General features: G+C 42.9%; 1 pseudogene; it reads right to left on the minus strand.

The window, feature by feature from the left end:
• Positions 1-11,084: 11,084 nt before the first annotated feature.
• LOC147895149 (uncharacterized) lies at positions 11,085-11,678 on the minus strand (annotated as a pseudogene).
• Between the last annotated feature and the right edge of the window lie 585 nt (positions 11,679-12,263).

Consider the following 12,263-nt stretch of genomic DNA (forward strand, 5'->3'; position numbering starts at 1 on the left):
GGTTGCAAGGATGGCAACCATAAGAGCAATCATTGCTATGGCTGCATCAAAGGGATGGTCTTTAAATTAGATGGATGTAAAGAATGCCTTCTTGCATGGTGATTTGCAAGAAGAGGTCTATGTGGAGCAGACACCAGGTTATGTTCATGGTGTTCATCCTGAGTTTGTTTGTAGGTTGAAGAAAGCCTTGTATGGCTTGAAGTAAGCACCCAGAGCATGGTCTAACAAGATAGGACAGTACCTTGTCACTATTGGCTTTCAGATTTCCAAGGCAAATTACTCACTTTATGTGAGAAAAACAGAGAAAGGTATTATGCTGTTTGTCATTTATGTTGATGATTTGATCATCACAGGTGATAGTGATGAAGATATCCTTCATGTGAAAATGCTATTGAAGCAAAAGTTTGAGATGAAGGATTTGGGAGAGCTGTGTTACTTCTTGGGCATTGAGTTGATTAGATCCACAAGTGGGATATGGCTCTTGCAGAGGCAGTATGGATTGGACATGCTATCCAAATATGGGATGATAGGTTGTAAGCCTATTTCAGTTCCTTTGGAGCAGAATGTGAAGCTGAGCATAGATGTAGGTGAGCTTCTGGAAGACCCTACTATGTATAGATGCATAGTAGGAAGTTTGATTTATATGACTATTACCAGGCCAGATTTGAGCTTTGTTGTTGGTTTGGTAAGTCAGTTTATGCAGGCTCCAACGAAACCGCATTTGGATGTGGCTAGATGCATACTGAGGTATGTGAAGTCCACATTGCAGTATGGACTATTTTATGAGATTGGGGTTCAGATACAGTTGCATGGATACAATGATGCTGATTGGGCTGGTAGTATTTTTGATAGATGATCTACCAGTGGATATGTGTTCTCTTTTGGGAGTGCTGCAATCTTGGAGTAGCAAGAAACAACCTACAGTTGCCTTGTCAAGCACAGAGGCTGAGTACAAGGGTGTAGCAATGGCTGCATGTGAGGTAGCTTGGTTGCATAAGCTACTTTATGATATGCATAGTCTACAGATGGGCCAGTTGTCATTTATTGTGACAACATGAGCAGTATACACTTGGCAAATAACCCAGTCTATCATGCTAGAATGAAGGACATTGACGTGCATTATCACTATGTGTGGGAGAAGGTTCTAGTAGGTTTTATTGATCTAGTTTATGTTAGCACAGAGGATCAGGTAGCTGACATATTCACAAAGGCATTGGGCGCAGAGAAGCTGCACAAGTTTAAAGACCTACTTGGTGTGCAGGAATTGGGATTGAGCTCGAGAGGGAGTGTTGAGATATCGAGCTCCAATCGTGATATGCCTGGGTGACCATTGTGCATTTATGTCACTGAGTTGTTAGCTACAGATGTGGTTGGTACACGCCCATGAATAATAAATGGATGACATCTATCTTTATGTACTCTAGTTAGTGGCTCAATTAGTATGCCACCTTAGTTAGCTGAGTTTGGTTTGAGACCCACATATAGGGTTCACCTATTCTTTTGTACTTAGAGTTCTTTTGGCTTACACAACTAAGAAGAGGAAAACCATTTTCAGCCTCCATCTTTGTGTATATTCCCCGTGAGAAAGCTGCAAGTGAGACTCCTTCCTTCTCTCCCACTCTTTTTACAAAGGGATCATGATGGTTTGCATGTGGCAAGATGCAAACTATGGTGGCATGTAGGGGGGGTAGACTGTGCAGTGTATCCAATTAGATAGTGCACAAAGCACGTCCATTTTGGGCCATTACATGCACAATTGATTATCTGATTAATTTGAAGTGTGGGCGGGTCAATTAAAAACTCTTAGTTTGAATGGTGTGGATAGATTTAAGACTATTTTTTTCTTCTATTCTTCGATCTAATATTAGGTCTTATTTCTTAATTATGAGTTGCCATGTGGTAGGAGGCACTCGAATGGAGGAGCTAGGAGATGTGAAAGGAGGAAAAGGAGAGGGAGAGGATGGGTTGCACGGTCAGAGGAGAGGGGAGGAGGAGTTGCAAGGTTAGGACATGCTTTTGGACATGGATTGCAAGGAAGCATGGACACTTGAGACAATTGCTTGGAATACCAAAATAGAACTCAACACAATGTCCCAAAGAGTTCAGGCTTAATTCCATTATGGGATATTTATACAAGTTGGAGAGCTTCTCTCTGTGCATATAGGAATTGTAGGACATTCTCTCTCTACATGTAGAACTTGCATATACAAGTTGCATATAGGAGTTGCAAGTTGCATGTAGGAGTTGCATGTTGCATGTTATATGTAGAACTTGCATGTTGCATGTTGCATATAGGAGTTGCATGTAGAACTCGCATGTAGAACATGCATGTAGGAATCACATGTAGGACTTGCATGTAGGAGTTGCAAGTAGAAGTTGCAAGTAGAACTTGCATGCTGAGGATTCCTAAGAGAGATTATTCCTAGCCTTATGAAAGTACAAGTGGAGCTTTGCCGCTACTCTACACACACATTCTGTACTACCTAAGTCCATGTTGGCACAGAGACAACATACTCCCTGATCCATTTTATTACCCATCCTTGGGTTATGGCTTATTATGATCACGTAGCTGGGATGCCATGCATGAAATCTAGTGGTGGCTATGGAACTTGTGTCGAGCCATTTGATCCTGCTGTAAATCCTTGGAACCATACAATTTTTGCTCAGTTTTGAGGTAGCTTGTATCCACCATTTGTTCAAACAGAGATACGTGGTGTGCTTCTTTCTACATGTGAATCCTTGTGCCACATCATCAAGGCTCCTCTTCTTCACAAAACCTTCGGCAAGGCGTAACTCTCAATACAGAAAAATTTGGACACGCTCCAAAAAGAAAAAGTGATCGCCTTTTCGAGCTCTACGCGCTTGTTAGATCAAAATCATTGTATGCAATTAGACACTACTAATATTGAAAGAAATAAATTGGTAAGAACTTTGCAAGAAATGGAAAAGTGATGCATGAATGCAAAAAGCATGCCAAAAGCACAAGTGCATGAGATGACCATAGCACAAAGCATGGCATCCACACATAAAAAATCAAGGCACATCCACCTTTAGCCCACATGTTTGTAAATCAAACCTAACCACCTGAGAATAGCCATGTAAGCATCCAGGGAAGGATTTGATCTTGTAACTCACATCTAACCACCTTGCAGTAGCCAAAGGATCATGGCACCAAGGGGAGGTGTTGAGAGTTGTGGTGCCATGAGCACATGAATTAGAGGCTAAGGTATGTGCTAAGAAAAGAATCAAAGTAGCCACCCTAGGATGTGGACTACATGATGTGGAGATGTGGATTGAGGATATCGACAAGAAGAGATGTGGATGAGAGGATCACACAAGTGTTGACTATTCAAAGGGCACTCTCTATATAAGAGGCCTATCATGTATGGTTGAACATAGCACATTTGGAATAGATTGAGTGTTTCATACTTCTTGTCTCTCTCCCCATGGCTTTTCATATTTGGTTTGATCCTCCATGATCTTTATGCTCATTAAGTGATAGATTAGGCTAGTACAATCCACACTTTTTCAATGTATTAGGCTGAACTTGACTTTCATAAATTGGTATTAAACCTTCTGCACCTTCTACATAGTACACTGGGTACTCAATTTCATACTCAAATGATGTGTCTACTTCCTCGGCTTGCAGTTGTTGTATCGGAACTACCTAAGGAGCTGGATTCGACACTCTTGGATATGGTCATGGATTTGGATTTCTGAGTAATTGTGGGACGTGTCCGAATGGGAATAGGATTCAGCCTTGGAGCTGGGGGCAAGTGCCGATTGCCTGTACACTGGCATGGGTGCCGGTTTATGTGTGTACATCTTCTTGGTGACCTTGTTTGAGCTTGCTTAGTTGGAGAGTGGGATCATCTTGTAGTCTCCATTTGAAAGTGCCTCTTGAATTCAGTTTGCAGTAGGTCTCATGTGGCTCTTTCTTCCACTAGGAGGTCTAGGTACCATTTTGACACTTCATCGGTTAAGGCCATGGGGAACAAGGCGACCTTGGTTTCATTAGATTGATTGCCACCCGCTCGGCATGCGGCATCAAAATGTTGGAGGAATCGGACTGGATCGCCCCTACCATTATATTTGGAAAGTTTGAGTTTGCCCAGGGGATGCTTGGCTTGATTGTTATTATTGTTGCCAAAATTGTTGCGATTAAAGAAATCGTTCCCCTCTGCATCGAGGTCAAGATTCCCATCATCACGATGGGCCCGGCCATGTTGTGTCGTGGAGGAGTCAAAGGGACTTCTTGAATTTCAAGGGGGGAATTAGGGTAGAGGATTATCAGAGACGATGATTGCAACAGAGTTGTATGTGTATTTGGCAAGTGTTGGTGTCAGAGGCATTGGCCAGAGTGCAACTACATGCAGGTGCAACAGGTGTCTCTGCCACAAGTGCAGGTGTTGATGTAGTTGTGTTAGGAGGGTTAGAGATCTCTTAGTGTTGTAGGGACCACCATGTTAATAATGTGCCTAGGGTTGTCCCACGTGGGTAGGGAAATGTGTCGATGCAGATAGATCATCAATCGGAGGTCACAGCGTAAAGATATGAGCGAATTAGTACGAAACGAGGCCCACATGGGGGCACAAATTAACAAGTTCTAGGGATGCCAAAATGATGTACAATGGGCTGGAAAAAATCCCCATAGCATGGCGTTTCCGTGTGTAAAATCGTGGTTCAATCGAGGTCCAGTTTGGGTCCCAACTGGGCAAGATACGAAGTGTTGAAGTAGGGGTCAAACGGGGTCTTTTTGGTGGGGGTGTCCCTTGGTCTAAAGTGTGGTGTGAATATGCTTTAAGTCTAATTGAGAGAACTAGACTAGGGTGGTTCCAGCTAGAGTAGGACGGGAGGGAGGAGATGGAGGTTGGAGTGGCGAGAGGGCAAGTTGGAGGCGGGGCATGAGGAGGGAGTGGCATGGCGGGGCGAACATCATCACCTGGTTGCGAGCGAAGGGCAAGTTGTGTCGCCCAAATGGGCGTGCTACTGCTGGCGGGTGCTATGCAAGCCGTCGGGCTTCTTTTGCAACAAGGGTCTTAGGCCCTTTGATTAGGCCTTAGGGAGAGGAGTGGCTAGTAGGGCGGTAGGGAGAGGAGGGTGGTGCAGGGGGGAAGGGGGGGGGGGAGGAAAAACAGAGAGGGGGGAAAAGGGGGGGGGGGGGTGGAGCCCGGGGGGGGGGGGATAAAGGGGGGAGGGGGGGGCAGAGGGGGTGGTGGAGGGGGGTTGAAGGGTGTGGGGGGGGGAGGGGGTGGGGGTGAAGGGGGGTAAAATGGAGGGGGTGAAGGTGGGGGGGGGGGGTGGAGGGGGTGGGGTGGGGATGGAGGGGGTGGGGGGGTGGGGGTGGAAGGGGAAGGGGGTGGAGGAAACTTGACAGATGGAAGACTTTGATGGAAATTCAAAGGGAGGAAGAGATGGTCAACTTAACACTCTCCAAGTCTTTCTCAATGTAACTGGATTGTTGATGGTGAATGGACGGTGGGTGGATGGCTAGGTTCTCGCTATGAGAAGGGCTCGAAATAACTCACCGTGTGAGGATGGGAGTAGGGTGGTGGTCAATGAAGAGGAAGGAGTGTCTTGCGTAGGGCTCAGAATGGGGAAGAGGATGGAGGCTAGATGTGAAGAAGAAGAATGAGGGGGTGGATTGGGTTTTTATAGGAATGGGTGTAGGTAGGGTTAGGGTCACAAACCCAAAACTCTTCCCGAGCCATAACTTTTCATGGTTAGCTTGGATCGCCCTTCAATAAAAAGGTGAAATGATCAAAATTGTAAGCTCCACGTATTCGTGCCCATTACCTAGCCTGATTTGTTTATCAAGCTACTTCTTTTTAGGAAATAAAGAAAATTTCTTAAGGTAGTAACCCAAGCTTGATGCTTGGGGTTGTTATGTTTGGCTAGAGTTGGGAAAATTTTTTTTACTCTCCTTGCTCTTGAGTCTTATGTTCATGAAAGTTCGTAGTAGTTTGTTTTTTACACATACCTGCATATGTTTACTCATCACTTGAGATGCTAGTCTCCCTGGTAGCAGCACCAAATGTTAGCTCTTTCCCATGGCTTCCACAAGAAGAGTAGGGTATTCTCGGTATGCAGGATTCTGAGGCTTTTTGTCACCTACAGATATATCAGTGTTGTCATTTGTAGTATAAGTGTAGCTTAAGACCTTGAGTCGTATTCCGGTGAGAGACATAGGCTTAAGTGTGGTAAGCAAACTAGTGCATGCATGTGTAAAAAGAACGTGCATCATCATGGTTGGGGTAATGAAGGTTTTCACCTTCATTGGGGGTTTAATGGTTTAGGAGGAGTTTAAGGGTTAGAGGGAGGTTTAGGGTTTAGAAGGAGGAACCAAGGTTCAGAGAGAGGTTCCAGAGTTTAGAAAACCCTTCCCAAGCCATAACTTTTCATGGTTAGCTCAGATTACTCTTCAATAAAAAGGCGAAATGATCAAAATTGTAAGCTCTACGTATTCGTGTCCATTACCTAGCCTGATTTGTTTATCAAGCTACTTCTTTTGAGGAAATAAAGAAAATTTCTTAAGGTAGTAACCCAAGCTTGATGCTTGGCGTTGTTATGTTTGCCTAGAGTTGGAAAAAAAATTTTACTCTCCTTGCTCTTGAGTCTTATGTTCATGAAAGTTCGTAGTAGTTTGTTTTTCACACATACCTGTGTATGTTTACTCGTCACTTGAGATGCTAGTCTCCCCAGTAGCAGTGCCAAATGTTAGCTCTTTCCCATGGCTTCCATAAGAAGAGCAAGGTATTCTCGGTATGCAGGGTTTCGAGGCTTTTTGTCACCTATAGATATATCGGTGTTGTCATTTGTAGTATAAGTGTAGCTTAAGACCTTGAGTCATATTCTGGTGAGAGACATAGGCTTAAGTGTGGTAAGCAAACTAGTGCATGCATGTGTGAAAAGAACGTGCATCATCATGGTTGGGGTAATGAAGGCTTTCACCTTCATTGGGGGTTGAATGGTTTGGGAGGAGTTTAAGGGTTAGAGGGAGGTTCAGGGTTTAGAAGGAGGTTCAAAGGTTCAGAGAGAGGTTCCAGAGTTTAGAAGAGGTTCAGAGTTAGAAGGAGGTTCCAAGGTTTAGAGTAGAGTATATGGTGGATAACTCATCTCCCTCGTAGATCATGGAGGTTAAGGGTTGAGGAATTAAGGGTTTAGGGGGAGCATAGGAGTGGGAGAGGAAGAAGGTGTAAGAGCATGGGGGGAGAGGAGAGAGAGGAAGGAGGAGGACGAGGAGGGAGGAGGAGAAGGGAGGAGGAGGGAGGAGGAGGAGGAGGGAGGAGGAGGGAGGAGGCAGAAGGAGGAGGAAGGGGGAGGAGGAGAGGGAGAGGATGGGTTGCAAGGTTGGAGGAGAGGGGAGGAGGAGTTGCAAGGTTAGGACATGCTTTTGGACGTGGAGTGCAAGGAAGCATGGACACTTAAGACAGTTTATTGGAATACCAAAGTAGAACTCAACACAATGCCCCAAAGAGTCCATTTGGAGACTGTGTCTGAAATAACCGGGAAGGTTGAGACGAAACAAGAGATTATTGGAGAGCTTCTGTCTCTACATATAGGAATTGAAGGACATTCTCTCTCTACATGTAGAAGTTGCATATAGAAGTTGCATGTAGGAGTTGCATGTAGAACTCGCATGTTGCATGTTGCATGTAAGAGTTGTGTGTAGAACTCGTATGTAGAACATGCATGTAGGAATCACATGTAGGAGTTACAAGTAGAACTTGCATGTTGAGGATTCCTAAGAGAGATTATTCCTAGCCTTATGCAAGTACAAGCGGAGCTTTGCTACTACTCTACACACACATTCTGTACTACCTAAGTCAATGTTGGCACAAAGACAACAAAAGGGAGCTTTAGTTTTGAGCCACATGATGAACAGGATCCAATGGTCAAAAGCCTCTCAAGTGCCACACGATGCTTAAATGGCCATTAGATCAAAGGGATCATGATGGTTGCCATGTGGGGAGAGCCAAGAACATGAGCAGATTGCAGTAGCATATCCAATCAAATAGCACATGAAGCATGCATATTTTTCACATTAGATGGGACATAGATTGAATGATTGGTTTGGCAGGTGGTCGAGTTACTTTTAGATTATCAATCTGAATAGTGCACATAGATAGAGCTAGCCATGGGGGGTTCCAACGTCCCTAATCATAGAAACAGAGCAACTAGGGGTGGTGCAAGAGAGTTAAGATGCATATGTTTGAGTGCCTATGTTTGTGTTTTGTTAACACATAGACCATGTGTTCCTATGTACACACACAAGTGCATGCTACACACACTTAGAGAGAGAGAGAGAGAGAGAGAGAGGGATACATATCTATACATACACACATTTATTCTATTTCTTAAGGAGGCATTGTGCCACATGGTAGGAGGAGTTGAAGTCGAGGGGGAACTGGGAGGTTGCCACAGGGCATGCAAAGGAAGCTTCAATGAATTATGTGGCATTGCTTCTCTACCTCGCCTCCCACAAGTTGGATACATCTTGAATTCCAAACGTGGGGGAGAAGCCAACCTCCAAGCATGATGGTGAAGGCAAGAGCCCATTGTTTTCAAACCCAAGAAAAAAAGTTTGTCCTTCATGAACAAAAGGCCAAACCCTACACCTTGATCAACCTCCTCAAGAATGGTAGTAGAAAGAAGGTTCGTTGATAGGCAAGGCTTGAGAGGCCATGAAATTCTAGAGGGATGTTGCCTTTGAAAGTTGTTACTATAGAGGGAAAGCCTCTACAAGTTGCAAAGGTGTGCTAATCTGGGAAAATATTTAGGCCATGCAATTCTATATGGATGTTGCAAGTCTAATATTGTTAGTACAGAGCACAAGGCTTTGCAAGTTGTGAAGGTGTGCTAACTAGGGAGAAATATTGCCTTCCATAGTGTTTCTATCGAGACAGAGTTGTTTAAGCTATATCATATGGGAAAGCCTAGAGCTAGGATGCTCCCAAAGGGTTGGATTGAGAAAGTGTTTTTGGAGATTGAAGAGGCTGCTCAATTGTTGAGGAATGGTTCCATTGAAGGATATGCCAAAAAGACTAAGTTTTGTGAGCTTCAGCAATTGGCTAAGATCTCTAAGGATGGGACTCAAAAGCATATTGGAATGAAAATGGAGTGTATGTTGTGATTGGAAAGACCATGAGATAGAGGTGAGGATGGTGCCATAGAGGTTTGTTGTAGCTCAAATTCAAGAGGTTGCTAGGATTGGAAAGTAATTTGAGAGATATAAGGATGGTGCTAGAGAGATTGTTATAGCTCAAATTTAGCTTGGATAGAGGTACATAGTGGGCAACGTAAAGAGAATGATTCCATGGAAGTGATTTGATGAAGGTCAAGGCAAGTGATAGTCAAGAGGAGACCGAACTGTGGGGAGGGATGGGAACTGAGATATTGTTGAAGGACAAGTTGAGGTGAGTGAGGGGGGATATGCCGAGGTGAGGAGAGATAGAGCTAGATAGGTGATAGGAGGCCAAGTCAAGGAAAGATATGTGAGAGGAGGAAGGGTGTCAAGAGACCCCAAGCTAGAAGCAAAGAGAAGAAGAGGAGGAGGTGGTGTTCCAAGAGGAGCAAACTTTCCTCCTAAAAGGAAGTCAATATCTTGCCCTTCTTCAAGAAGGAGACCTAGTCCCTAGAAGACACCTTTTGCTTCTCAATGTTTGATACATTGTCTTGATGCAATAACAAGAATTCATTTAGCTCTTGCCTCAATAACAAGCCTATGCTCCCTTTTGTGAAACACTCCTTGCATGATCGTGAACTTCATGAGCTCCACTGCTTTTCACCTTTGATATCGCCTTCTTGAAGGCATCCAACATGGGATCCATGAGCTAAGGCTCCAACCAAAAAACCACCTTTTCCTTTGGCAAAAACATTCCACAAAAATCCAATCTGTCCTGCTAGGGGCAATTGCCTAGCAAGGTGGTGATGCTCTCAGTAATGTGGTAGATATGTCTAGTATTAATGCCATGGATCTAGGTAGAAGTGAGTTTGACTTGGTCACCACTGAAGGAGGAGGAGAAGATATAATCACAGAGAAAGGTGAGGTGAAAGGGACGGGAGTGAAGTGATCAGGGAGGGGGTAAAGGGTAGAGTAGAGGCCATCCATGCTAGCACCAATGATGACATGGCAAGGGTAGCTATAAAGAAGTAGCATTATTAGAGCACTAACAAGTAGTAGTACTCTAACAAGTACTAGCATAGCTCTGACCAGCACTATCAGACCTACACTAACAATCATAAGTGTAGCTCTAAGTAGTACTACCTTGCACTAGCACACAGTGCCTAGCACTAGCACTAACGTACAGTAGCTTTACTACTAGCACTAATAAGCAATTGCACTAGTAGAGCACTAACAAGCAGTAGCATTCTAACAAGTACTAGCACAACTCTAGCTCTATTAGTGTTACAATAACAAGCATAAGTACATCACTAAATAGCACTACCTTGCATTAGTACACACTACCTAGCACTAGCACTAAAATGCACTAGCTTTACTACTAGCACTAGTAACAATCAATAGCACTATTAGAGCACTAACAAGTAGTAGTACTCTAACACATACTAGCACTATTAGTATCTAAAATCAGAAAATCAGAACTATATCTAAATTTTAAAATTTAGAATAAAAAATTTTCCCAATATAGAGAGCATCAGAAAGTGTATCATGATGTACTTCATATTATGTAGGATCATCACAAATGTATTCTTCAACCCCCATGTCTTCTCCAGGAATAATAATTTCATAGTTCCAACATGTCACATATGCTTTGTTGCAACATCTTTTCCGGGAATCATGCATGCAAGCAGTGCAGTAGCATGACAACTTTTGTGTTCTAAGCTATGTTGGTTTAGGCTCAAAGAATCCAAAGATAGAGTGTAGCGATCGTGCCATTGGAACAAGAGCACAATCCCATGTTTTAGATCTGTTAACTTCTCCTACTTTCACTTGCCAGAACACTCTGTTTACATTCCTTTCTTTTGATGGGTAGGAGGCTTGAGCTCCATTTAAGAGTTTTTCCCGAAGAAAAGTCACTAAATCAACAACACAAGTTAGCTTCTCTGAATTTACCTTCAATTGCTCATGCATCAAATCTCTTCACAATAGCCCCTACCCCATGATGCTCACCCTTTCCATGCCCAGAACCAAAATTATTACATGTCATCTTCAAGCTAGTCATGGAAGGATACCTTGCGACAAAGAAAAAAGGCCTCTTCGCTTTAAATTGAGAAGCTGCACCGTCTAACCAAACTCAATGCTCTTTTAGTGATAAACCACGTCTCACCAACCAACTATGATGTAGATTAAAACAATGATGAACAAATAGAGTGTCATGCACCTTATCATCAAATATGTAGAAATGGATACCTTTTTGAATCTCACCTCTTGTCCAAGCATATGTTATTTGAACAAGTATATTAACTTGGTTTGAATGCCAGTGCATGGATTGTATCTCATTTTGTTCCTTGAATGAGTAGTTTTCAGCAAAATCCACCACAGACACAACTACATCTTGAGGAAACCTTTGCACATACTCTTTAAATTGATCACTTTGCCACTTGTATATGAAGTTGTGCTTGATGAACTTCTTCAGGTGATTCTTAGACATCTGTAACAAAACAATGCAACTCATTTTCTTGATTGTAAGTACTTTTCTTCTCTTTGTCTTCCCCATCTTACCAACATTTACAGACGCATCCTCAAAAACCTTTAGAATCAACAATCTCTTGTGGACAAGCTTTCATTTTTTGTGGTCCACAACTAGCACAATTCCCCATGAGGGATTCAAATTGATGGAACATGCTTCTTGAAGGCATGCAACACAACACACTTTCCCACCACAATATAACAAACCTATATGTATGGTTAGAAGCATTGTAAACAAATCCATTATTGTCACTTGCACATAGTTTACATCTGCATTTACAATCTACTCCATGCAAACTATTGGTAGGATGCCACGTGTAATTGATTGACTCTTTAAGGAAGGACATTTGGACATGTTGAATGCAGCAACATGTATATCCTTCCTTTAATTTATGAACAAAAAAAGGTTTTAAATGCTCAAATGAGCACTGTTGGATTACGATGTCTGGATAATTTTTCTTGAAATCAAGAAATAACTCAACCTGCACATTACACCATCAAATGTCATCAGAAAGTTTAACTATAAATGTGGTCAGATTATGATCAAGCATTAGAAAACACTAACAAGCAATGTGGCACTAACAAGTAATATCGCAATGTCAAGTAGTACTAA

The sequence above is a fragment of the Dipteris shenzhenensis genome, chromosome 13 (genome assembly GCF_047967505.1).
Source record: "Dipteris shenzhenensis isolate YYH24624 ecotype China chromosome 13, Dip_SZ_1.0, whole genome shotgun sequence".
In the NCBI taxonomy this organism is placed as follows: Eukaryota; Viridiplantae; Streptophyta; class Polypodiopsida; order Gleicheniales; family Dipteridaceae; genus Dipteris; species Dipteris shenzhenensis.